Here is a 27,081-nt window from a genome sequence, read left to right as displayed (position 1 = left end):
TTGAATTTTTTTCTTAAATAATTTATGTCTATTTTACGATTCATATTTAGAGTTTATAATTATTGTAATGTTCATTATTGAATATGCTGTGTTTTGCTTTCTAAGTAAGTTTGTTTATAGTACTGTATAATGATGGGTGAGACAGGACTGAGCAATCCAAAAATGCATTCTTAAACTTATTGCATTATAAAGTACCCCATAAAATTACATAATTGGAATTTAGATAAAATTTAGTAAAAATTGTAATGTAGAAAAACAGATATTTTAAAGTAATAACTAGTATAATTTTATTAAGGAAGAGAATAGGAAAAAATAAAAAATTCGTACAAAATTAAAACTTCCATTAATTCTGTTTCTATAAAATTAGATTTATGGAATATTTTAATATTTGAAATTAATCATAATTTAATTAAAATTAGTATGTATATATTTGTAAATCAAATTACACAATTGAAATTTAAATAAATTTTCGTAGATATCGAAGCATAGTATAAAATGAGGGTTATCCAAAGTGTAGTCTTTAAACTTTAATTTTGTTAAAGTACGATAATATCGTATTATGAAATTATATTATCTCACCATAAGATTTTTAATTTTTTTAAATAATTTTCTATAATTTATGTAATATTTTTCAAATTTTTAAATGATTATGTGAGATCATCTTAGAGTATTACGATATCTAAATTGAAAGGCCAAATTAAAAAATTATCAAATTTCAAGACTAATATAAATAAAAAAATTATCAAATTGAGAAACTTTTTTGAATTCAAACAATTTATCCCTAAAAGATTTTATTGCATTTTTGTTGTCATCTATTTTAGAACCTTACTTATGAGTTAATGGATGAATCCAAATCAGTGTATAGAAAAAAAATATATAAATAATCAAAATTACCCATTTCTCCAAACAAGAAAAACATGTAAAAGAACAGACATAACATCCAAACTTCATGGAAAATTTCATACATCAAATGTTTGTAAGACAAATAATGAAACATCATTAATTTACACTTTACTTCTTAACCTTAATAGTTAATATAATCTTCTAGTCATCATCAATCCAATGTCATGTTTGGCATTTAGTCATTGTCCTAAATGAAAATTAAAATTTTTATAATAATAATAATAATAATATTTTTTATCATATTTGTGAAAGAAAATTTAAATTTGATTTGAAAAAAAATATATTGTGAGAATAATAAATTTATTTGCGACTCCTCATGTAACAGTAAATATATAAACTAATTAACGGGCAAATAATAATTAGTAATAATTATGAGTGTAACAATTTACTCTTAATCTGATAGTCGGATCTAAAATATGAGACGTCACATTATATATATCTCAATCAATTTGTAAGGAGAATTTGTATATATATATTTTTTATTTTTAAAAGCCAATAAAAAATAAATCAAATTGTTGATCTATTAATATTATTATGATATATATTATCTATGTCTGTTTTACTATTCATGTTTAAAATTTATTATTTTTCCTTCTAATAATGTTATTTTTAATCTTCAAGTTCACATTCTTTTATCGAGAGTGTAATATATTTTACCATTACACATATGCAATAAAATTACATTTTCTTATTCTCAAACATTCGGATCACTCTGTAATATAACATATAACATTCTATAGTGCCAACATTCCGGACACATAGGTACAGATGGAGCAGAGATGGGGGTGAGAAGTGTTGTTGGCTTCAAGCCGTGGAGGATGCATTGCGAACACCGCAAGATGAAGCACCGACACTCCTTAAACATTCACTCATTATATAAGCCTATACTTAGGTGTTACGTTAAAGCCTACATTGAAAATTAGATTACGTAACTAATTGGATAAAAAAATTATTAAAATAATTAAGTGTAATTTTGGTTCTACCAGTAATGTTTTGATTTGTAAAAATTATAAGTTGTTAGGTTGAAATCTTATAGATTTTAAATATGTATTTATTTTTAAAATTTATCAAAATATAGAAAGATATAATTTTTTTAAAAAATTATATTTATTAATTTGTAAAAAAATAAATTTTTAATAATTTTACAATTAAACTGGAAGCTTATTAATAGGTAGCACTAGTTTAGTCATGGATAATATAGACGTCACACATACATTGTGTATATATATATATATAAGAATAATTACATATTATTTAATATTACAAAATGTTAGTGCAAATAAAAAATGGATAAATCTCAAAATTATACATAACTTTGATTTAATATACAATTGTATATATAAACTTTAATTTTGATTTAATCATGCACATTTAAAGAAATAAATATATCAAGTTATTTTTATATTAGATAAATATAATTATTTATGTATGCAATACATAAACATAAAATGATATTATATCAATAATTGTGTTAATAATTTACAAAAATTGGATCAAATAAAAATTTCATGTATAAAAATACACAAAATCAAAGTTCATGTATACAATTACATATTAAACCATAATTCATGTATAGTTTTGGGATATCTCCCAATAAAAAAAATGATCTAATATAGTTAATGCTTTTTATTGGGTTTCATTTACCAAATAAACTATGGGTCAAATATATGTAGATACATCAGTAACTAATTTCTAATTAATAATGAGTTTATTAGAAATCAAAGTTAATATGCAAAAGTTATATATTAAGGTTATAGTCCCTAAATTACACATACTTCGAAAAAAATCATATTTTGAGTTAAATCAAGTTATTCGAAATATTCGAGTCAACTCAAATAAGTAATTCGAGTTTTGAGTTCGAATCGAGTTGAATTTTACAATTCAAACAACTCGAATAATTTGAATAACATATTGGTGTAAATACTCTTTTAGCCCCTATCAAGTTTGAAAATGAGCAAATTAGTCTCTCTCAACAAAAATTACAAAAAAAAATCAAAATAGTTTTCAAAAATTTTGAATAAATTTTAAAATTTAAAATATTTATAAAAAAATCCAAAAATTTATATTATTTTAAAAATTATAGAATTTCAAAATATATATATATAAAATTTTAACAATTTTCTAGAATAATAATTTTAAGGACATAAATAAGTTAATTAATGATTCAAGCTTATCATACTATTTTTTTTTTGCTTTGAAAAAGTTTTCAAATATATATGGTTTCAAATTTATATGCTCTAACATAGAATTAGTTATATTGTAATAAGACTTTAATTTGATATGTTTAATTTTTTAATCTAACTTGAATAATTTCACTCTATTCGAATATCAATTCACTTGAATTGATTTTGAAAAAAATTTAAATAAAATTAAAATGATAAAATAGGACTGTTCAACTTGAAACTTTTTTCACTCGATTCAATCGAATGCACACCCCTACTTTTGATATTCTATTTTCAAGTATACACTTCCACATCTAATTTTTATTCTTGATGATTAGATATACCAAATCCTAATTTATTAAATTTTATTTTAAAACTTTATGATTCTAACAAGCAACGTCCAAGTCTTATCAAGTAACGATTTATATTCTCTCTTTCTTTGAATTGATTGTTTTAAAAAAAAATTATGGATTTAACAGGTTTTTATTAGTTGGCTTTTATTTTTATTGTTTTGGAACTTTTTAACCACATTACTGGGAAGAAACTTTCTTATCATCTGCGTCTCATCTCTTCTTATCCCAATTTTAATTTTCTTAGATCTCAATTTTGAATTGTATTTCCAGTCATGATTTCTTGGGACCGCCTCGTCGTCTGTGTCATGGAGAAGTAGTGAGATTGCTTGAGGAGAAGACCAATACAAGTTTGAGAGGAGAGAAGAGATGCCCAACCTTCTACATTAAATTAATGGAATGGATCTGCTCTTTAGGAGGCCGGGCCTAGTAATTGGGGCATTTGTTTGGATTATCGGTAATAGCCTTCTCTCTTCATTGTTAATTCAAAACCCCACCGTCCTACATTACGATTAAAAGTCAAAAGTCAAAATTTATTAGTATATAAATTAACAAAATTAATGACCAAAAACCCTAAATCCTAAAATCAAAAGAAAATATATAAATTTCAAAATAAATGCTAATCAACAACACATAAACTAATTTATATGCGTCGATGTTAATATAAAACATGAAGGCCACTTAGCATCTCCATATCTTATTCTGAACCCAAATTGTCACTGCTTGTGCTCAAGTAAAAATGATGTACCCCTCATGGAACCACAATCTTGTAAAGAATCTGTACAAGCCCAAATTTGCCCGGGGCCCAAATAACCCTTACAATGGCCCAAACCCAATAATCCAAACCCAATACAACACAACCCAAACAAATTTAACCCTAAGCCCAAATGGCCCAAAAAAAAACTTAGGCCAATTTCCAGCTAAGGGAAAACCCTAGGTGCGCCGCACCTAGGTCTTCAGCCTCCAGCGCCGCAAGTCACGGCCACCTGCCTTTCTGACGTCGCTCCACCTGCTCCACCTGCAAAGAGAGAAACAAACACGCAACAAGGAGAAAAAGAAGCAGACAACACAAAACAATAGGAAATATTGAATCCTTTTCTTTCTTTTTGTTCTTTCGCTATAAAAGCCGAACATATTGAAAAGAAGGGGGGGCGAATTTCATTCTTGTAACAGTGGGCTTTTCTTTTCCTTTTTTGGTAGCATTTACAGAAATAAAAAAGGCAAAAAAAAGTTTAAAGGTGCTAGCCAGTGTTCTCTTTTATTTTCGATTTATTCTCAGATATATATTTTTTTTCTTTATTTTTTTGTTTATTTACTTACATACATATATAATATAAAGAGAAAAGTGTAAAAAAAAATATACCTTTTTTGAAATTTTCGGCCACCGTACACGGTGGCCGGCGCGACGCCGGCGAGACGCCGGAGCGGTGAGCCTTGGCCGAAATCTGGACCTGGTCCAGAGGGAATATTTTTTCTTCTTCTGTTTTTTTTCTTTTCAATGCCCAAATGATATTTTTTCTCAAAAGAGTACCTTTTATACCCTTGTAAAACGACGCCGTTTTGGCCGGCATTCTTAAGCCCCGAAACGACGTCGTTTTGGACTTGGTTCAAATCGACCCGACCCGTACCGCCTGGGATCCGCGTGTTTTTGGACCAGAGGGGTTATTTGCGCCCTCAGTCCTTCCACTTTTGAGGCCGTTTACAATTGGGTCCTATTCCCTTTTATTATTTGTTTTAATGTTGCCCTAAATTTCCATCTTTCTTGCGATTTGGTCCATCGACCGTCTGCTCAGGCTTTGTTAGAACGACGTCGTTTGGTCCACGTGGGAATATTTCCCTTTTGGTCCCCCTCCTTTTGCGCGTGTCTGGCATTAATTCTTTTTGTTTCTTTATTTTTTGAATCCGCCCCTTATTTTTCATTTTTAATCCAATTTAGCCCCCTTTTTATTATTTTGGTTATCTTCTTATTAAAATTAATAAAGTTGACATTATTATTACTATTACTATTATTATTATTATTATTATTATTGCTTTTATATATATAGGAGCATTTTTTATATTTTATATATATACTTATATACATACTTTTTATATTTTATGATAGTTATATACGTATATATGTACATATTTACTTATATATATATATTTTATAATACATATATACACATATTTTTCATGTTTTTATAAATTTACGTACATATTTATATTTTATATATCTTTGTATTTTATGATCTATATACATATACATGTAAATACTTATATTTTTTTATCTTATAATTTATATATTTTTTCATATTTACATAATTTTATGTATATACATACATTTTTTCCCTTATATGTGCCTACATATTTTTCATATTTTATAATTTTCATATATTTTCCTTTATTTTTATGTTCATTTATGTATTTATTTATATGCCCATTTTTATGCTTTAGTTTATTTATTTATTTATTTGCTATAGTATATGCATGATTGATTTATTTTATTATTCGTTTTTGCTCATTTTTCTATTCGCATTATCATGTCTATTATTCCATTACGCACATAAATATCATATTTCAAAAAAAAGGAAAACATTTCAAAATAAAGCAATATTTTGCGTTCGGAAGTTCGAGGAGCGTGCCCTAAGGTACTGGGTTTCGATTTCTCGTTCGACCAATTAGCTAAATATCCTTTTAAAAACTTTTCAAAAATAAGGCAATGTTTTGCGTTTGGAAATTCGAGGAACGTGCCCCAAGGTACTGGGTTTCGATTTCTCGTTCCACCAAATGACTTAATATCCTTTTCAAAAATTTTCAAAATAAGGCAATATTTTGCGTTTGGAAATTTGAGGAACGTGCCCTAAGGTACTGGGTTTCGATTTCTCGTTCGACCAAATAGCTAAATATCCTTTTAAAATTTCAAAATAAGGCAATGTTTTGCGTTTGGAAATTCGAGGAATGTGCTCTAAGGTGCTGGGTTTCGATTTCTCGTCTAACCAAATTGACAAATATCTTCTTGAATTTTAATCTATGCTATTCGAGTTTCTTTAAGGATCATATTTTAAATTTCTTTAAAGTTTTCAATTTTTCGACACTAAGACATTAACTAATCAACTAGGTACCAATTTTGGGCGTTACGAGGGTGCTAATCCTTCCTCGTACGCAACTGACTCCCGAACCCGTCTTTTGAATTTCGTGGACCAAACTTGTTGTTTTAATAAAATCAAATCGTTTATTAAAAACAACCACTTTTCGAGGTGATCCAATCACACCTCATAAAAAAGGATTGGTGGCGACTCCCGTTTCATTTTTCAAAACCCAAGTTGACCCCGTTTTCATCCAAAAAAATGGTGTCAACAGAATCAATATTAGATTATAAGAACGAATAAAACTGCAGTTGCTGAACAACTATCGAATATCTATCTCGTAAGAAAACCAAACCAGCAAAAATGGGTGAAGATAAGCATCTTCTTAACAAGATAAAAGGGAACTTCTTCATGTAAGAAAATCATACATCGACGGTTGCTGCTTCTTCAAGTAACAGAGTCTTTGCCGGCTTTCCCAACAGATCAGAACCTGGACTTGTGACCTTGTGAAACGTGTCTCTTTCCAGAGATCCGGAGTCAAGAATCCATACCCTTTCAGGAGACACTCAAAGGTCGCCTACAATCACGTTTGCATGAACAATGAGTAATCCGATATCACTAATAACCCAATAAGTATCTCTCAATCGCCATTCAGCAAATAAACATTAAAGCACACTAGTTTCTCAAAAATCAGGAAAAGAATATATGGTTGGTTGGTCACTACTAGCACATGTTCAAGAAAATAAGAAAGCCAATATCATTGATGGAAATCATCTATAACTCATTTCACAAACACGAAAAGGAACATAATGCATTAGTGACCAATGCTACTCGGACTTGACATTGAGTGCTGGTTACACATGCACCGAATAACACAGGCATACTCATTTCTAAATTTTCAATGTTAGAGTATCATATTACCATATCTATGATTTAATAAGGGTTAGACACACTATCAAAGAGCGTAGAGGTGACCACCTAGCCTAAATCACAATATCTATCCAACCAATTCAATACATAAACCTCATAATATGTGATTCAGATCATTAAAACAATCCAAAATAAATCAAACATACCATTAGTATCAAAGCAACAAATACTAACCAACTATCCTAATGTTCAAGTGTAGGAACTAAAACATGTAACAAGCATTTCCTTATAGATCTAAGTGAAACCATAAACAATGCTAGATAACAATAACACATTATAGAGACAAACTTATATACCTTGACAAAGTTACCAAGGGTCTTATTAGAAACCCTTGAAGAAGTAAAAACATCTTCAATCCCAGCAAACTGAAGCACCTTCTTGGGCACCATTGTTGCCACAATCCCCGCACCTCTTGGAGCCGGGACCATCCTAATGAAAACAAACCCACATTTTTCAATAACCTTACACGGCACCTTATGAGGTTTTTCGATCTTGTTCCCTCAGTACCCTCTCCTCACAGGTATGACCGACAACTTCGCCAATATTATAGGGCCTCTTATAGCAGTGGCAACTTCTTTGCTACACTTGACACCTAGTCCAACGTGTCCATTTCCGTCGCCGACAACGACGAAGGCCTTGAAACGCGTGCGCTGTCTGGCACATGTTTGTTTCTGGACGGGATGTAACAGCCCGTTATTCAGTAGTATCAGAAACAGTGGTTTCGGGCCACCAAATTCGACGAGTAAGTTTGTAAATATTAAGACAAATGTGATTTTTAAAAAGGTTTTTTATTTGATAAATTATGTTATATAAGTGATTTATTAAGTTCAAGTAGTTTTAGAAAATAAGGTATCGGGACCTTATTTTTATAAACTGAGCCGTAAATATTTTTATAAATATTTACGGAGTGTCATTAAGGTGGTATTAAAGTTTCGTTGAAAATTTTTAACGTTTCGATAGTTAATTAATTAAAAAGGACCAAATTAAAAAAAAGTGCATTCTGGGACTCTATTCCCATAAATCGGACTCGTAAATATTTATTAAAAATATTTAAAAAGCTAGCTGTGTAGTTAATTAGGTCTCGGTTAAGTGAATTTACTTGAATTAAAAGTAAATTAGGTATAAGGACTAAATTGCATATAGGGTGAAAGTTGAATTATAGATTAAAGAAAAAATAAAAGAAATAAATAAGCAATTATGCCATTGCTCATAAATGAATAAGTTTTTATTATTAAAAAAATTAAAGTTAAAATATATATACATTGTCGAAATCATTTTTTTGAAAACGGGGACCGACTTTGTTTGAAAGCGAAGATTAAAACAGGAGTCGCCACCGATCTTTATTAGGTGTGATCGGATCACCTTTGTTTTAATAAAACATGTTTAAAACAGTGTTTTTGGTCTACGAAACTCGAGAGAATGGGTTCGGGAGTCGGTTACGTGAGAGGAAGGATTAGCACCCTCGTTACGCCCAAAAATTGGTACCAAATTGATTAGTTAGTGTCTTAATGTCGAAAGTTGAAAATCGAGAATGAATTTAAAATACGATCATTTTTATTAATGTCGATTTTAAAAATGCTTGAATTAGATCAAAACCATTGCTAAAGATTTTCTTGTCTCGAGATATCGGAGTATCACATCTCGTAAGTTAGGACGCGATACCTTGAACTTCCGAGCGCAAGTTTATCTTTAATTTTAATTGAAATTTCATGTGTTTTAAAACTCGAAAGGATGTTTGGCCATTTAGGATCAACGAGAAAACCAAAACCCCGTAAGTTAGGGCACAATTCCTCGATGTTCCAAAACGTGAAACATTGCCTTTATTTGAAATTTTTGTTTTTTTTGAACAATAGCGAGTACAATATTTAAACGATGCGCGTTATTTTATTCGGAGTAAAACTAAACAGTCTAAATTGGATGGATACGTCAGAGCTTAACACATGATATGATTTAAATAAAAAATAAAAGGCACTATAGAGCATGGAATAGTAATGCGTGAATTAGGTGCAAGGTTAATAAATGTCACAATATGAAGATGTTAATGAATAATTACATGTAATGACAATATTCACAATGCATATTATTTTTTTATATCAATCAACAATCAAAGACAAACGAAATAATATAATATACAAAAAATAATTTAAAGTAAATAGGATAAAAATTTAAAATAAATAACAAATGAAATAACTAAGATTTAAAACACATAATGCCAAAGAATGGTTCAAAAAGAACTACATGTAAAAAAGATTCAACATAAATAAAATATAAACAATTTGAAATAAAGTAATATATAAAGCAAATTTTAAATAATTAATATGTTAAATAAATTAAAATAATACATAAGGTAAAATAAAAAGGGGCATTTAAAACATATAAAAGCACTTAAAATAAATGATATGTAAAAGAGAAATTCTAAAAAAAATAAATAATATACAAAAACAGTTTAAACAAAAATATAGATAAATATAATCCAAAATAACATATATATAAAATTTTTAAAATAAAAAATATATAAAAAAATATTTTAAACTAAGTAATGTGCAGAAAATTCAAAACGAACAACAATAAAAGGAATTTAGAAACGACTAACACCTAAATTAGTATAACTAAATAACACCTAAGAAATTTAAAATATATTATATATAAAATAATTTAAAATAGAAGGTAAATATGTAAATATATAAAATAAATAAATAAATAGTAAAATGACAATAATAGGAAACGATGAAAATAAATAAAGTTTATTTAAAAGAGTAGACAAAAATTGACATTAATAATATAAATAAAAGAATCTGAAGTTTAAAAACTATGTAAAAGGATATAAATAAATAAAACGATAAGAACAAGAATAAAATATGTATATATGAAAAATAAAAGTAATATTAATATATAAATATAAATAGAAGTATAATGAATGAAAATATAATAGAAACATAAATAAATAAATAAAATTTAGAGAAACGGTAGTAATGTTAGAAAAATAAAATAATCATGAATATAAATATAATACTAATGGTAATAGTATAATAATGATAATAGTAATAAAAAACAACGATAATAATAATAATGTAACACCCCCTACCCGTATTCATTGCCGGAATAGGGTACGAGGCATTACCGGAGTTTACTGAACATTTTCAGATAATTTTGAGTCATTTATTATTCATATTTTAAAATAATCATAACGTCTCTCCATTGGGCTCTCGAAGCCCAAAACATACATTAGAAACCAACTGGAATAAAATCGAGATCATAAAATTTTCGCAAAATCTTAAATTATATTTTCATCTAAGTACTTACCATTTCAATGCTCCTTATAATTAAACATGTTACAATTCAATCAATAGCTTGGCACTTGTCTAAGCGTTAAACAACAACATTATTAGTATACTTGCACATATTTCATATAAATTCAACATTAATATACCTATTTTCTCAACATATCACACTTGAATTTAATAATAGTCTCAACTTACATAATTTCCTTGTATCAACATATAAAAGATAATTATATATGTACATATCACAAAATATATTAGTCTCTTACTGTTTCTTCATAAGCATATATCATTCATTTCGTTATGTCAATATTTCATGCACCATCATTTCCTTATATCTTGTATATATTTATTTCGGTAATAGTTCGTATTAAACTTAACATAAATTAAATTTCATGTACCCATACTTATTTCATTTATCTATCTTCTTAATTATTTCATACAATTATTTTGTACATATATTTCCATATGACCAATTCCTGTAAACATTTCACACAACCATTTCATATAACCATTCCATCTTATACATATTACCTGAATATCGATTGTTCAATAGATATCTTGGCGTTTCTCTTCCTCGGTCTTATTTATCTTCGACATGATGTCATAGTATCTTTCAACTATGGTTTTACTCGTTTTCTATCATGTTGCCATAGTATCTTTCAACCATGGTCTTATTCATTTTCCCGTCATGTTGCCATGGTATCTTTCAACCATGGTCTTACTCATTTCATGTCAGGTTGCCATGGTATCTTTCAACCATGGTCTTATTCATTTCATATCACGTTGCCATGGTATCTTTCAACCATGGTCTTACACATTTCATATCAGGTTGCCATGGTATCTTTCAACCATGGTCTTACACATTTCATATCAGGTTGCCATGGTATCTTTCAACCATGGTCTTACACATTCCATATCAGGTTGCCATGGTATCTTTCAACCATGGTCTTACACATTTCATATCAGGTTGCCATGGTATCTTTCAACCATGGTCTTACACATTCCATATCAAAGAGCACACTCCCGCGAACCTCATCCTAACAGTGGGATTACCAGTCCAGGCTAAATCCCCTGTAATATAAACTCATAGAGTAATGCCGGGATTACCAGCCCAGGCTAAATCCCCTGCAACGACAATTACTCTAATGAGCTTGGATCTGAATTACTAGTCCAGGCTAAATTCAGACCCTAATTCGGATTACCCGTTCGGGCTAAATCCATTTTCCACATATTCTTCGGGAGGGCTATATCAGGATAGGATCACCCGTCCGGGCTAGGTCCTTTTTACCGTCAATTCCTTTTCAGAGATCCATCGAATTTTCCTTCCATTCAACCGTGATTTTTTTCCTTTTTTTTTTCAAATATATCAATGTTTCATAAATTTCCATATAATGAACATTCAAATCATATTCATATAAAAAAACATGCATTTCAAGCATTTAAGAATATAATTCAAGTTACACGAACTTACTTGGCGAAATTGCAGAAATATCAAGATTAAGGGGCATTTTGGTAATTTACCATTTTCCCAATTTTCACCCGATCTTAAATTGAAAATTTCATTCAATTTATTAATTTAGATAATAAAAAAATTCATTCCCTTCAATTTGGTCATTTTTGATATTTTTACAAAATTACCCCCTGAAGTTTTACTTTTATTCAATTCAGTCCTTAAACCTAAAACATGCAAATTAGCTATGCTAGCTGGATATTCATATATATTTTCCTCCTCCTCCTCTCCATTCCACATCCTTAATGTATATAACACACTTGTAAGTAACATTATCTATAATCTTTATCATTTACTTTTATGAATATTCAAGCTGTCCATCTGTGTCATAGTCACTAAATTATTTATATCTGGAGCTATATAACTCCAAATTAAGATCCGATAATTTTTTCTGAAACTAGACTCATATATATTCTTACCATAAAATTTTCAGAATTTTTGGTTTAGCCAATAAGTACAGTTTATTCTTTAAATTTACCCTTGTTGTGCTATCTAATAGTTCCGACTCTTCTTCACTAAAAATTAATTATATCCTCGTACAAGATTCAAATGATGTTTTTGTTTGTTTCTATGGAAAATAGGCTCATTAAGGATTCTAAACATATAAATTTAATCCCGTAATTATTTTTCTCCAATTTTTTTATGATTTTCCAAAGTCAAAACAGGGAAACCCGAAATCATTCTGACCTTGTCTCATAAAATTTATTATATCTCATGATTCACAATTCCATTGCTTACATAGTTTCTTTTATAAGAAACTAGACTCAATAAGATTTAATTTCATATTTTATTCATCCTCTAATTCGATTTCTACAATTTTTGATGATTTTTCAAAGTTACACTACTGCTGCTGTCCAAAACAGTTTTAATGAAAAATGTTGATTTCCATTTTGCCCCAAATTTCACAGTTTATACAATTCAGTCCTTCCTCAGTTAACCCCTCAATTGAGCTAATTTTTCTCAATTAATACTTTAGTCTATCATTTTAAACTTCTTCATAACCCCTAAAAATCAGAACTTTAGCATTAGACATTAATTCCAAACTCTTTCTTAATTAGGTCCTAAAATGAATTTTCCATCAATTTTACTTGATAAAATCATCATATACCAAAAGTAAAGCTTCAATTCTATGATTATTCATCATATTGTTTCAGCACTCATCCATAAAAACTTTAAAAATTAGCCATGGAATCAAAAACTAATGAAATAGTAAGTTGGACCCAATTGTAAAATTCCAAAAACATAGAAATTTCAAGGAGAAAGCAAGAATTAAACTTACATGAAGCTAGAGCATGAAAACCAGCTTGAACCCCCTTCCATGGCTGTTTTTCAACTGATAAATATGAAGAGAAATGAAGAGAATTCTAGATATTCCAATTTAGTCCCATTTTTATTTAGCAAATTTTGGCAATTTTCTAATTTTGCCCTTATTTCACCCATTTCCTGATTTTTCTCTATTGCCGCCCAAAATATCTCATTTGGGATTATTTTCACTTTAGGTCCTTCCTCATTTGACAATTGAGCTATTTAATCCTTTTAGCAACTTTTACACATTTTCCAATTTAATCCCTTTTATTTAATTGACCACCCAAACATCAAAATTTTCTAACGAAATTTTAATACTACCTTATTGACATTCTGTAAATATTTATAAAAATATTTATGGCTCGGTTTATAACATCGAGATCTCGATACCTCTTTTTCTCAATTTCTTGACCAAATAAATCTTTATAAAACACAATTTACTATTTCAAAAATATTTTAAAAACTACATTTGGCTCGTAAATATTAAATAATATAATCTACGAGTTCATTTTTCGGATTTGATGGTCTCGAACCACTATTTTCGACATCGTTGAAATTCAGGCTATTACAAATAATAATAATAATAATGATGATGATGATGATGATGATGATGATGATGATGATGATGATAAAAAATAAAATGAGTAATTAATGAAAGAAAATATATATAAAAAAATGAATGATAGATGAATAAATAATAAAGTAATAAAAGATAATAAAATAGTAACAACAAAAGTAAATAAAATTGAAAGGAAATAAAAGAATTATGAATTAATGATTCCAATAATGTAAATGAATAATATTTACTAATAAATAAATGAATAAATAAAACTAAAGAATAATGAAAAAATGTATATATAAACAAATAAATAGGTGAATGAATAAACAAACAGAAGGGACCCATTTGAAAGCCAAATAGGGTTTTTGGGTAAAAAATAGAAATAAAATAAAGTCAAAGGACCAAATTGTGATGCGCTAAAGCTAGCAAGGACTAAATGGGATAATATCCCTAGTCCTTATGCGTTGCGTTTTGGCTAACAAGGTCCTGGGTTAAATTAAAAATGAAATAAAATTGAAGAGATGAATTTAAAGAAAAAAAAAGGAAAATGGGATCAAAACGAAAACCCAGAAAAGCGGAAGGGTCCAAGGCGTAAATAGCCCAATCTCCGAAAACACGCGTATCCTTTAACTGGGTCGGGTCATATGTGGGTTGAAGCCATGATACGACGTCGTTTTGAGGCCACTGAAATATGCCCTAAACGAAGTTGTTTACTTTACCTATAAAAGTCAATTTTTTTTTAAAATTTCATTTCATTCGGGTTTACAAAAAAAACTGAGAGAAAAGCTTTGGGTTCTCTCTGGGGGGTCGCCATTTCCTGCTACAGGTCTGATCATCGGACCGACATCGTTCCCCGTGCCGGCCACCGTGTAAAACCAAAAAGGTAAATTTTTTAATTTTTTTTATATATATAAATATACATGTATATACTGTTTTGAAAAGATAAAATAAGGAAAACATGTGTACAATCGATTTGAAAAGAAAAGAAAGAAAGTAAAAAAAATAAAAAGAAAGAAAAATAAATAAATAGCGGTAACCTTTGTTTCTTTTCTCCAAATCTCTTTGTGGATTTTTTTTGTGTTTTTTAAATCCCTTTTTTTATTCATTCTCCCCTCTCGTTACAATGATTTTATCATGGCTTTATAGTCGAAATACATTGTTTTCTATCACTGTTTGATACTGTTGCTTCTGTTGTCATTGCCTCTGCTCTGCCTTGTTTCTGCTTCTGTGTTTTTGCAGGCACGGGCTTGGTCAATGGAAAGAGCTGGTGGTTATTTTGGTGCAAGGTCGCAGGGGAACCAACCTTCGGGCGACGTGCGCGCTAAGGGCGCACATGGTGGCTGACATGGGAGGCACATGGGAGGCGCGGCGCAAGGGTCAAGGGCTAGGGTTTGATTTTCTGAAAATGTTTAAAGTTTTGAGCCATCTGGGTTTTGTTATTTTTGGGTTAGGGTTTAATTTTGGGTTTATTGGGCCCGGGAAAATTTGGGCCCGTACAGCTGCCGCTCTTTGCTCGTTGTCGTGTAACGAGAATGGAGCAAAGACTTAAAAAGGGCCAAATTTGCCTGGTCCTGCAGAATCTTGACCTCTTGGTATCTTCTCTTCTTCAGGTAGCTTCATTCCAATCTACTGTATCCCCAGGGGTACAGGAACTGTTGCTTTGATCTGTTCCACTGCGACTACTCGTAGTTTTAACCTGTCCCACTGCAACTTCAGGGGGGTAAGGTTTGTGGCTTCAATCTGCTCCACTGCAACTTCAGGAAGATAAGACTAGTGACTTTAACCTGCTCCACTACAACTTCAAGGAGATAAGGTTTGTTTTGATCTGCTTTACTGCAACTTCAGAGAGACAAGATCTGTAATTTCAACCAACTCCACTGCATCTTCAGGGAGATAAGGTTAATGGTTTCGATCTACTCCACTGCAACTTCAGGGAGATAAGATTTGTAAGCTTTCAAAACCATTTTTTTGAAAACGGGAATCGACTTTGTTTGAAAGCGAAGATTAAAACGGGAGTCGCCACCAATCTTTATTAGGTGTGATCGGATCACCTTTGTTTTAATAAAATATTTTAGTTTACTAAAACAGTGTTTTTGGTCTACGAAACTTGAGAGAACAGGTTTGGGAGTCGGTTACGTGCGAAGAAGGATTAGCACTCTCGTCACGCCCAAAATTGGTACCGAATTGATTAGTTAGTGTCTCAATGTCGAAAGTTGGAAACTGGGAACGAATTTAAAATACAATTCTTTTTATTAATGTAGATTTTAAAGGGGCTTGAATTAGATCAAAACAATTGCTAAAGATTTCCTCATCTTGAGATATCGGAGTATCACATCCCGTAAGTTAGGACACGATACCATGAACTCCTGAGCGCAAGTTTGTCTTTAATTTTAATTGGAATTCCGTGTTTTTTTTAACTCGAAAGGATATTTGGCTATTTAGAATGAACGAGAAAACCAAAACCTCGTAAGTTAGGGCACAATTCCTCGATGTTCCAAAACACGAAACATTGCCTTGTTTAAAATATTTCTTTTTAAATAATAGTGAACACGATATTTAAACGACATCCGTTATTTTGTTTGGAATAAAATCAAGCGATCCAAGTTGGATAAATATTAATTCACAATGAGATGGCATGAAATAAAAATGCAATAATGGGCATGGAATAATAATACATGAATAAAATATTACACAAGTGAATGACAATAATATGAAAATACAAATAACGAATCATAGTACATGCAATAGCAATAATCACACAACATTTAAATGATAACATCAATAAATAAGGACCAATGAATTAAATGATAAAAAGGTATAAAACAAATTAAAATAAATAAAGTGTGAACAAATTTTAGAATGATAATAAATAAGTTTAAAATAAGTAATGTAAAAAAGTATTTTAATATCCATAACCGCACAAAGTAGAATTTTAAAAAAATGAATAATTTTAAAATGAATAATATGTATATATAAAAGGTTTAAAATAATATGTAAAAAAACCTAAAATAAATAATAATAAAATCATTTGAAATAAGTAAAATGGGTTTAAAATAAGGTATATAAAATAATTTTAAAATAAGTAATATATAAGTTAATTTAAAATGATATATAACAAGTTTAAAAAATATATAATATGTAAAAGAATTAAAAAAAGACAATATAAATATATTTTATAATAATAACAATTCAAAGGTAATGAAAAAGGTTGTTTGAAATATATAATGTACAATAACTTAAAAATAAACAATATAAAATAATTTAAAATAAAATAAATATATAACAAAATGATTTTTAAAAGAATTATAAATATATAAAAAGGCTTGAAGAAAACTATATGTATACATATATATAATAGGTAAGGAATATAAAATAAATAATACATATAAAATAGATCAAGATAAAATATATGCATAAAGCAAGTTAAAATAAATAATAAGAATTTAAACAAGCAATATATTAAAATAAGTTAGAATAGATGTAAAGTAAATAACATATAAAATATTTGAAATAACATATAAATGAATTTTGTTTTAAAAGATGTTAATAAATGGATTAAATAGATTTAGGACATGGTTAAAACAAGTTAAAATTCGGGGTACAAAATTATAAATACTGGAAAGTTAATCAGGGATCTAAACGAAACGCGCCGAAACTAGCGGGGACTAGATGAAAAAAATCCCCTAAATGCTCTGCGCGCGTTTACGCTGATAGCACAAAGGACCAAATCAAAAACCAAACGAAATCTGAGGGTTAAAATTAAAAAAACAAAAGAAAACAGGAAATGGGGTCCGATTGAATGGAGTTGCGAATGAAAAGGACTAATCGCACAAATTTTCCCTTTAGGGAGAATGTGCAAACCCTCACCCCACCAAACGACGTCATTTCAAAGATGAAATAAAACCAAAATCTTCCTTCTTTTTCAATCTGCCGTTTCTTCCTTTATTTTTCAAGAAAAGAACAAAACACCCTCTCCCCTTTGTTTCTCAACTCTCTGCTAGGGTTATGAACCCTAGCCTTTGCATCGTCAGCCCGTCGATTGAAAGGAAGAAAGTCTCTTCTCTCCTCATTTTGGGTCTAATTTCAGCAACGGTGAGAGTCTCCGGCGACACAATCACAGGGATTCCGGATAAGCCCTCTCCCTCTCCTTCTCTTATTATTTTTGTTTAGAAAAGATTTAAAAATAAAAGATAAAAAATATAAAAAAGAAAAGAACACGAAAATGGAAATCGAAATCAACCTTTTTTTGCTTCTATTTTTGCTTTTTGATTGCGTACTGTTTCGTAAAAAAAATAAAAAGGGGATCCTTCGGCTTTTAAAGCCGGATTACAACCTTTTACATCTATTTTTCTTATCATTTTGTTATTTGTTTCTTCTATTTGTTGTTTCTTTCTTGTTTTTACTGCTTGCGTGTTTGCTTCGTTTTGCAAGTGTCAGAGGCACGTGGAGGCAAGCCGAGTGGTGGTGGCGCGCATGGTGGCCTTGCTGGTGAGGAGCGGTGGCTGAAGGCTTAGTGGCTAGGTTTTTTTGTCTGCTGAAAATTTTTAAGATAGTAGGCTGGGATTTGGGCTAGGGTTTATAAAATTTGGGTAGTGGGTTTGGTTTTAATGAATTGGGCCCTGATATTTATAAAATGGACTGCCAATTTGGACTTTATCATTTATTTGGTGGGTTTGTTTTTCGTTTTATTGGTTTGGGTTCTTTTAAGCCAAAATTGGCTATTACATATATTATAATATTATAATATTATATCTTAATGTTTAAATATATGTATTATATATATTATATATATTATATTATATAATAATAAAACAAAGAAATAAAAGAAAAAGAAATAGTGAAAGAAACAGATAAGCAAAAACGAAGCAGGAGAAAAAGAAGGAAAAGAGAAAATTACGGTTTCAAAGTTTCAAGCTTAGTTGGTTAGTCAATTTAGTCCATTTTCTTGTAATTTTTATGTTTTTGGAATCTCGGTATTAAATACTACCCGACCCATTTCAAAATTTTAAAAATTATTGAGTTTTTAAGTGATGTCTTTGTTGAATAATTTTAGTATTAGAGATTAAATTGATAGTTTTTTAAGTTAGAAATGAAAAAAGATTAAATTGTAGAACAAATAGTAAATTTTGTATAATATGGACTAAATTGTGAAAATTTTGAAATTTAGGGATTTATGTGAAAATAGGGAGTTAAATTAGTCAAAATTTGCATGAAAATAAAGAATTAAATTGTGAAGAAATGAAATTAGTCTTGGTTTAGGGACTAAATTGGAAATTAGGCAATTATTGAGTAAGAATTGAAATTTTTAATATGAAATTAAATATGTTGTATTAATGAATTTTAATTGTTTTAATTCCATAGCTAACGTCGTACCAGAATTTTTGACTAAAAAGGGGAAACATAAAGTCAACGTTGTAACAACCCAAAATTTATGATTAACAGAAAGTGTATTATCGGGTCTCTGTTTTTGGAAAATAGACTCGTAAATAATAAATATTTACGAAGTTAATTGAGTGGTTAATTAGAGTTTAGTTAGGTGAATTAACTTCAATTAAGGTTAATTAGGTATAATGATTAAATTGAATAAAGTGTAAAAGTTTAATTATAGAATAGAGGAAATTCAAGGGACTAAATGAGAATTAAGCCATGAGTGATAAATGTGTGGTAATAGTGAAATACATGTGGAATATTTATATACATATATTAGTAATTATTATTGTTTACTTATTATTTAAGTAAATATTATTATATTAATATTATTTTATATTAATAAAATAAATAAATAAATCAAATTAATACAATTGTATGATAATAAAAATGTACAACTGTAATAAATACATACATACATTTGTAATATACATATACATTTATTTATTATTTAAGAATAAATAAATATATTATATTATATTATAATAATTTAATAACAAAAAGAAAGAAATAAAAAAACAAAAAAGAGACTAAAGAACAGAATAGCAAAAACGTAGCAGGGGAAAGAAAAAAGGGGAAGAAAAAGGAGGAGAAATTGAGGTTTTATAGTTTGAAGCTTAAATGGTAAGTTAATTTAGTCTCTTTTCTTGTAATTTTGATGTTTATGGAATCTTAGAGATAAATACTACTTGTTTTAAGTGGAAATTTATTAGACTAAATTGTAAGAATTTTGAAATTAGGGTTTTATGATAAAATTTAGACAGTTATGTCTAAGTTTGGTTGAAAATTGAGTAGAAATAAAGTATGAATTGAGATAGAAAAGGAAATGAATTTAGGTAAGATTAAAATTGAAATTAAAGTAGAAATTGAATAGAAATTGAATAAGAAATTTAAATATTAAATGTAAATTAGTATTGTATTAATGCTTATGAAAATTGTGTTAATTTTCGTAGTTAACGTTGTGCTGGAAAACCTCGGGTAAGAAAGGAAAAGACAAAGTCAACGAGGGTCTCGGAAATTACAGTTTGAATTTCTATAATCCGAACTTAATATTTAATTGTTGAAATTATTATTTAATATGTATGGTAAGTGCATTGAGATGATTATTTTGAATTGGAGTGAACCTTGGTTGAAATTGAAAAGTAAATTTAATTATTAATTGTTGTATTTTGATTAAATATTATGATAAGTAATTAAGGTGAGAATTATTTGGATTGTGTTTTACAATTGAAATGGATTGATTTGGTATGTGATAAATGTATTGAATTTATATGGATATATGTGATTGATGTGTAAATTGAATATTGAAAGTATGTTATATTGAAAATTAAATTGATGGGGAATGTAATGAAATAAATATGAATAGGTGATTATTGTGAAATTTGAGTGTATGTTAATGAAAAGTAAAGTAAATTCTATTGAATTACTAATTTATGTGATTAAATTGAAATGTGTATCGATTGAATACTAAAAATTTATTAAAACCCTATTAACAGTATTGGGATAAACCGGATATAATTGGCATGCCATAGGATTGAAAGTGTTTGGGGATACTTCGACCTTTAGTCGATGAGGCACTATAAGTGTCGTACTGTTACTTCGACTTCGAGTCGATGAGGCACCATGTGTGTCGTACTGTTACTGTTACTTTGGTTTAATCCGGTAAGGTACTGAGGATCGTACTGTTACTGTTTACTTTGGCAAAGCCGATGAGGCATTGAGTGCCGTACTGGTGTGTTGGTTGGATCCGTGTATCCGTCAATGTCCGAGTCATGTTAATAGGGGTGAATAAAGGCACTGAATGACTGACTATTACTGAATGATTGATTGTTATTGAATAACTGATTGCTACTGAATAATTGATTGTTACTGAATGATACTAATAAATTGATTGATATTGAAAAACACAGATTGATATTGAGCTTGGAATAAAACGGATTATTGATTGAAATGTGAGTTGTTGAATATTATTTATTGATATTGAATAATAAAGTGAAACATGATTGAAACACATGAATTTATTTAACTCTAAAATGGATATAAGTGAATAATATTATTGTTCAAGTGAATTGTGAACATATTGTGGAAAATTATACGGGTTAGTAGATGAAAGAATTGAATGAGTTATAAAGGACTTATTTATGAATTGAACAATTATATAATTGTGATTGTTATATGATTTTTAAGTAAATGTTATATTTTCATATTATTAAGTGTTCGGATTATAAAAATACCAATGAGTTCATACTCAACATACGGTTTGTTTCCGTGAGCAGGATAAGTTAAAGTCAGATCGTTGGATCAGCATCCCAAGCCAATTCCGAACTCTAAGTGGAAAGGTATATTATTTATTGGTAATGGCATGTACCTAGGATATCATATTCATATGAGTGTCATTTTGAATTATGAAAGTAAAGGTGAAATAATTAAATTTTAGATTTAATAATGATATATGGTAGGAATTGGCTTAATTAGTACAAATTTGAACTGTTTGAAAATGTACGTGAAATACTTAAAAAGATTTATCATATAGGCACATAAAATATCTAATTTGACATGTTTTTGAGTAGGTTTGAATGTGATTTAAAGTGATTGAACTGTATTGACTAGTAATGCTTTGTAATCCTGTTCCAAGGATAGATAATGGTTAGGGGGTGTTACAGACGTGGCATAGCTCGGAATTCCTGGTTTATATTTCTATAATCTGAATTTAGTTGTTAATTGTTATAATTTAATTTAATGTACATAGTAAGTGTTGAGGAGAGAATTATTGTGTTTTGCAATTGAAATGAATTGATTTAGTTTGTGATGAATTTATTGAATTTATATTGATTGCATTGGTATATATTGAATATATTGATTATTTGAATTGAAATGAATATTGGTTGTATTTGAAAAGTGAATTGAAACCCTATTAACAGTACCGAGCTGAGTAGAATATAGGTGGCACGCCATAGGATTAGAATAGTTCAGGGATTTCTTCGACTTCGAGTCGATGAGACACGGGGTGTCAATTTACTACTTCGGATTAATTTGATGAGGCACTAGGTACCAATTTACTTTGGTTTAGCTGATGAGACACTGGGTATCAAATTATTACTTCGAATTGTTCGATGAGGCACTGAGTGCCAAACTGCAATGATTTGGTTGGACCCATGTATCCATCCAAGTCCAAGTCGTGTTAATAGGGATAAATGAATAATTGAATTTTATAATTGATATTGAAATGACATGGTATAAAAAATGGAAAAGAAATAGTGAATTGAAAATAGAATGTGAAATATGTTGCAAATATATGGAATATATGAGTTATATACTCATGAAATGACTATCAAATGGATATTGCAATTGTATAATGAAATGTGAAATAAATTGTAAAAAGCTATTTATATAGCTGTTGGACTCAATTTTTACCCGGCCCAAAATACAATTCATTAAACACAACCCCCAAATCAAAGAACCAAACAGTCCAGTTTTAAGCCCAAAATACAAAAAATAGACGAAACCATAGCCCAAGTTTTTAGCCCAATAACTTAATTTTTTTTCCAGCAAAAGAAAACCCTAGAAAAGCTGCTGCTCGTGCCCACGCCCACATATCACGTGCCGCACATCGTGCGCCCCTCCGTGCCGTACGCTCCTCCATCAAGCCACGTCAGAGTTGTGCTCAATCGAACCTGCAAATACGAAAAACGAGTTGTAAAAAAAAAGGCTATAAAAGCCTTCAAAAACAATGTAAAAAGCGGACTTTTTTTTACGATTTGAATACAAAAAAGATACACAAAAACAAAACACAAACAGAGATCGAGAACAACAGTTTTGAAAGGTGATTTTTACTTGGTTTTCCTTCATTCATTTTTCTTTCAGTTTTTTAATTTTTAATTTTTTTTAAAGAAGGGAAAGAAAGGAATGTTACCTAGCCCTTCCCATTCATGGTCGGAGTTCTCCTCCGTTGGTGAAGTTGGCCTTCGTTTGCGCGCTGTCGGCCACCGTATGGTAGTGGTTTAGTGGCTGCACATTTTGGTTTGGAATCCTAGCAGAGAAAGTTAAAAACATTTAAAAAAAAAAAGGGTTCTTAAATGTTTAAAAAAAAAGGAAATCAAAGTGAAGGCTTTATTTGTTTTTTACTTTTAAAAGCAATGTCTGGGGAAGGGAAAAAGTAGTCTGTACGTTGAATATAGGTGGGAGATGCGCATGTTCCTCTAAATGGATAATTTCGCGGCCAGTCCCTCCTTATTTGCACTTCTCTTGACTTGACCTTATTCTGTTCCTTGCATTTTTGCCCTGAAGTTTGCGTACTGTTCCAATTTAGTCCGATCATGAGTGTTGTTTTTGGGGTTGGGAACATTTTCATTTCTAGCCCTTGTATACTCGCGCGCATTGCGCTTTAGTCCCTATTTCAAGTTCAATGGTTTTATTTGTTAATTGTCTCTCTTAGTTTGCTTTTATTTCAATTGAGCTGTTTTCTCATTTTAATTTGTACAATTCATTATTTCTTTAAATTCATTTGGGCGTTCATCTTTTTTTTATACATATATTTTAAATTATTTTGATGGATTATGTTGTTATTTTATTTTTTTAGACTATAAAATTATTATTTTTAAAAATTTCTTTTACATAATATTGTTTTAAAATTTTGTATGATATTACATTTAAATAACTCTTATTTGTTATTATACATATATAGTTTGTGATAAAATTAGCTCTTTTCTATATACATTATTGTTTTCATATTATTTTATGTAGATATTTTCTTTTATATTTGTTGTATATATATTTTCTTTTAAATTCATTAGGCATAATTTGTTTTCTTAAGGATCCTATTTTGAATTATTATTTTGGGTTTTTTTTTTAAGTATTTTCACATATTAGTATCTCTGTATATATATTATTGACCTTATTTTTTCATTTTCATGTATATATTGTTAGTCAAATCAATTTGTTTTATTTAGGATTATGTTACATATTATGTATTTTGAATTTCTCATTGCATATTATATATTTTAAATAATCATTCATATACTATTATTATATGCATTATTAGTACTATTTTTACTATTATTAGTTTACCATTATTTTTAAATACTATAGTGGTTCATTAACGTTATTATTTTTTTTGTTATTCTTGTTGTTTAAAAAACTTTCATATAATATAGTTTTGAAATTATGTGAGATATTTAATGAGGTCACCTTTATATATGGTTGCATACACAAAATTGACATTAGCTTTATTTATGTATATTATAAACCTCATGCTGTATCATATTTGGATCTTCTTAAGGATTTACTTATGTATTATCTATTGCTTTTAAAATATCCTACTTTAGCATATTTTTGAAGCACTCTCATCAATCATTATTTTCTACATTTTATTTTTATCTTTATTCATCTTACAACCACTTGCATCTTTTTAAAAAAAAAAGAAAAAAGAAAGAAAACCCTCAGCATAAGGAAATATTTCGTGTTTGGAAGTTGGAGAAATCGTGCCCAATCGTGCTGGGTTACGACTTTTTCATTCAATTGAACTAGGGAATATCCTTGTGAGATTTCATCCATGTTTCTTAAATGGAAACGAGGCAATATTTCGTGTTTGGGAGTTCGAGGGATCGTGCCCAATCGTGCTGGGCTTCGATTTTTCGTTCAGCTAAAATACGGAATATCCTTTGGAAATTTTGTCCATGTTTTTTTAAAAAAATTAAAATGAGGCAATATGTCGTATTTGGGGAGTTTGAGAGATCGTGCCCAATCGTGCTGGGTTTCGTTTTTTTCATTCGACTAAAATATAGAATATCCTTTTTTGAAATTTCATCCACGTTTTCTTAAAATAAAACGAGGCAATATTTCGTGTTTGGAAGTTTGGGAAGTTGTGCCCAATCGTGCTGGGCTTCAATTTTCCATTCGACTAAAATATGGAATATCCTTTTTGAAATTTCATCCACATTTTCTTAAAATAAAACGAGGCAATATTTCGTGTTTGGAAGTTTGGGGAGTCGTGCCCAATCGTGCTGAGCTTCAATTTTCCATTCGACTAAAATACAGAATATCCTTTTAAAATTTCGTCCATGTTTTCTCAAATTAAAATGAGGCAATGTTTCGTATTTGAAAATTCGATAAATCGTGCCCAATCGTACTAGGTTTCGATTTATCGTTTGGGCCGAATAGCCAAATATCCTTTTAAAAGTTTTAAGTGCATGTATTTTGGGAACCATGGGATAATCTTGTATTCAGGGTTTGAAATGTTGTGTCCTATCGTGCTGGATATGATATTTTAGTCTTTCTGAACGAGAGAATCTCAATATCCAATTCAAGATTTCCAAACGTTTTTAAAAATTGTATTTTAAAATCTTTTCAAATTTTCCAACACTAGGACGTTAATCGATCAATACGGTACCAATTTTGGGCGTTGCGAGGGTGCTAATCCTTCCTCGCGCGTAACCTACTCCTGAATCTGTCTTCTAGTTTTTCGTAGACCAAAAACGTTGTTTTAATAAACCAAAATGTTTTATTAAAATGATCGACCACAAGGTGACCCGACCACACCTAAACAAAAAGGATTGGTGGCGACTCCAAACTCGTTTTTAAAAGTCGATCCCCGTTTTTTACAAAAAATGGTTTCGACAAAGCAATGATGAGAATTGAGATATTTGTGAAACAAATGAAATATATTATGGTTGTTGTAATAATTAAATATTAATATGTGTTTATATCTAAATTGTATATTTGTAATTTCTTATTTTTTAAATATTCGGATTATAGAAATACCACTAAGTTTATACTCAGCGTACGGTTTTGTTTTCCGTGTGCAAGTTAGGTTCTTAACTTTTGATCGCTAATTTAGCATCCAACAACGATCCCGAAATCAAATGTGGTGATGTTTATCTTTGTGTCGGCATGAACCTAGGGTGTTTAAATAATAGTTATTTTGTGGTTTGATTGTAAATGAGGTTGTAAGTTTAATTTTGGTTGGTTTTATACATATAAATGTGTTTATATTTGAAGCCATATTATGACATGGTAAATTGAACTAAATCTAGATAGGTGCATGTGAATTTAATTTATATTTAAGTGCTCATGAACTAGGAAAATTGATTTAGATTTGGTATGTTTATAATTTGGATTAAGATGATGCTTTGATGACTTATTTTGATGATATGAAATGTTTGAAATTTATGTTTATTTGATCTGTAAACTCCGGTAATGCTCCGTAACTCGGTTCCACTGAGGGATACAGGTTAGGGGTGTTTCACGGGAGTGATCTTCATGACCACGTCTTTCAGCGATGGGCTGACTAGTTGGTGGATGATTTAGTACTCTTTGATGGGGAGGGAGTGGAGGTAGATTTGCTTGAGGGATGTGATTTTCTCAATTTTGACTAAGCGGCTAAGTTTTGTCACCGAAACCCATTTTTCCTCTTCGTCCCTATATCCACAACACCTGCCTCTTAGGCCACGGTCTGATCTTCTGCCGCCAAAGCTACACCTGAAAGCACCACGTTCTCCGCCTCTTTCTGCCATATGTTTTTTGTTAGGCTTTGAAGCTAAAAAGAGTGGGAGAGATCACTAATCACAAAAGAAAATGAGAGTGGC

General features: G+C 29.6%; 1 long non-coding RNA gene and 1 pseudogene across 1 annotated transcript; both read right to left on the bottom strand.

The window, feature by feature from the left end:
* Positions 1 to 6,905: 6,905 nt before the first annotated feature.
* On the bottom strand, positions 6,906 to 27,031 carry LOC107951253 (40S ribosomal protein S2-4-like; annotated as a pseudogene).
* On the bottom strand, positions 22,869 to 23,985 carry LOC107951254 (uncharacterized). Its single transcript, XR_001698364.2, has 2 exons — positions 23,412 to 23,985; positions 22,869 to 23,172 (listed from the first exon to the last, which is right to left on the bottom strand). It is a non-coding gene; the product is annotated as an uncharacterized lncRNA (long non-coding RNA).
* Positions 27,032 to 27,081: the final 50 nt, after the last annotated feature.

This window comes from Gossypium hirsutum, chromosome A12, assembly GCF_007990345.1.
Source record: "Gossypium hirsutum isolate 1008001.06 chromosome A12, Gossypium_hirsutum_v2.1, whole genome shotgun sequence".
Classification (NCBI taxonomy): Eukaryota; Viridiplantae; Streptophyta; class Magnoliopsida; order Malvales; family Malvaceae; genus Gossypium; species Gossypium hirsutum.
This window is presented reverse-complemented; position numbering and strand designations above follow the sequence as displayed.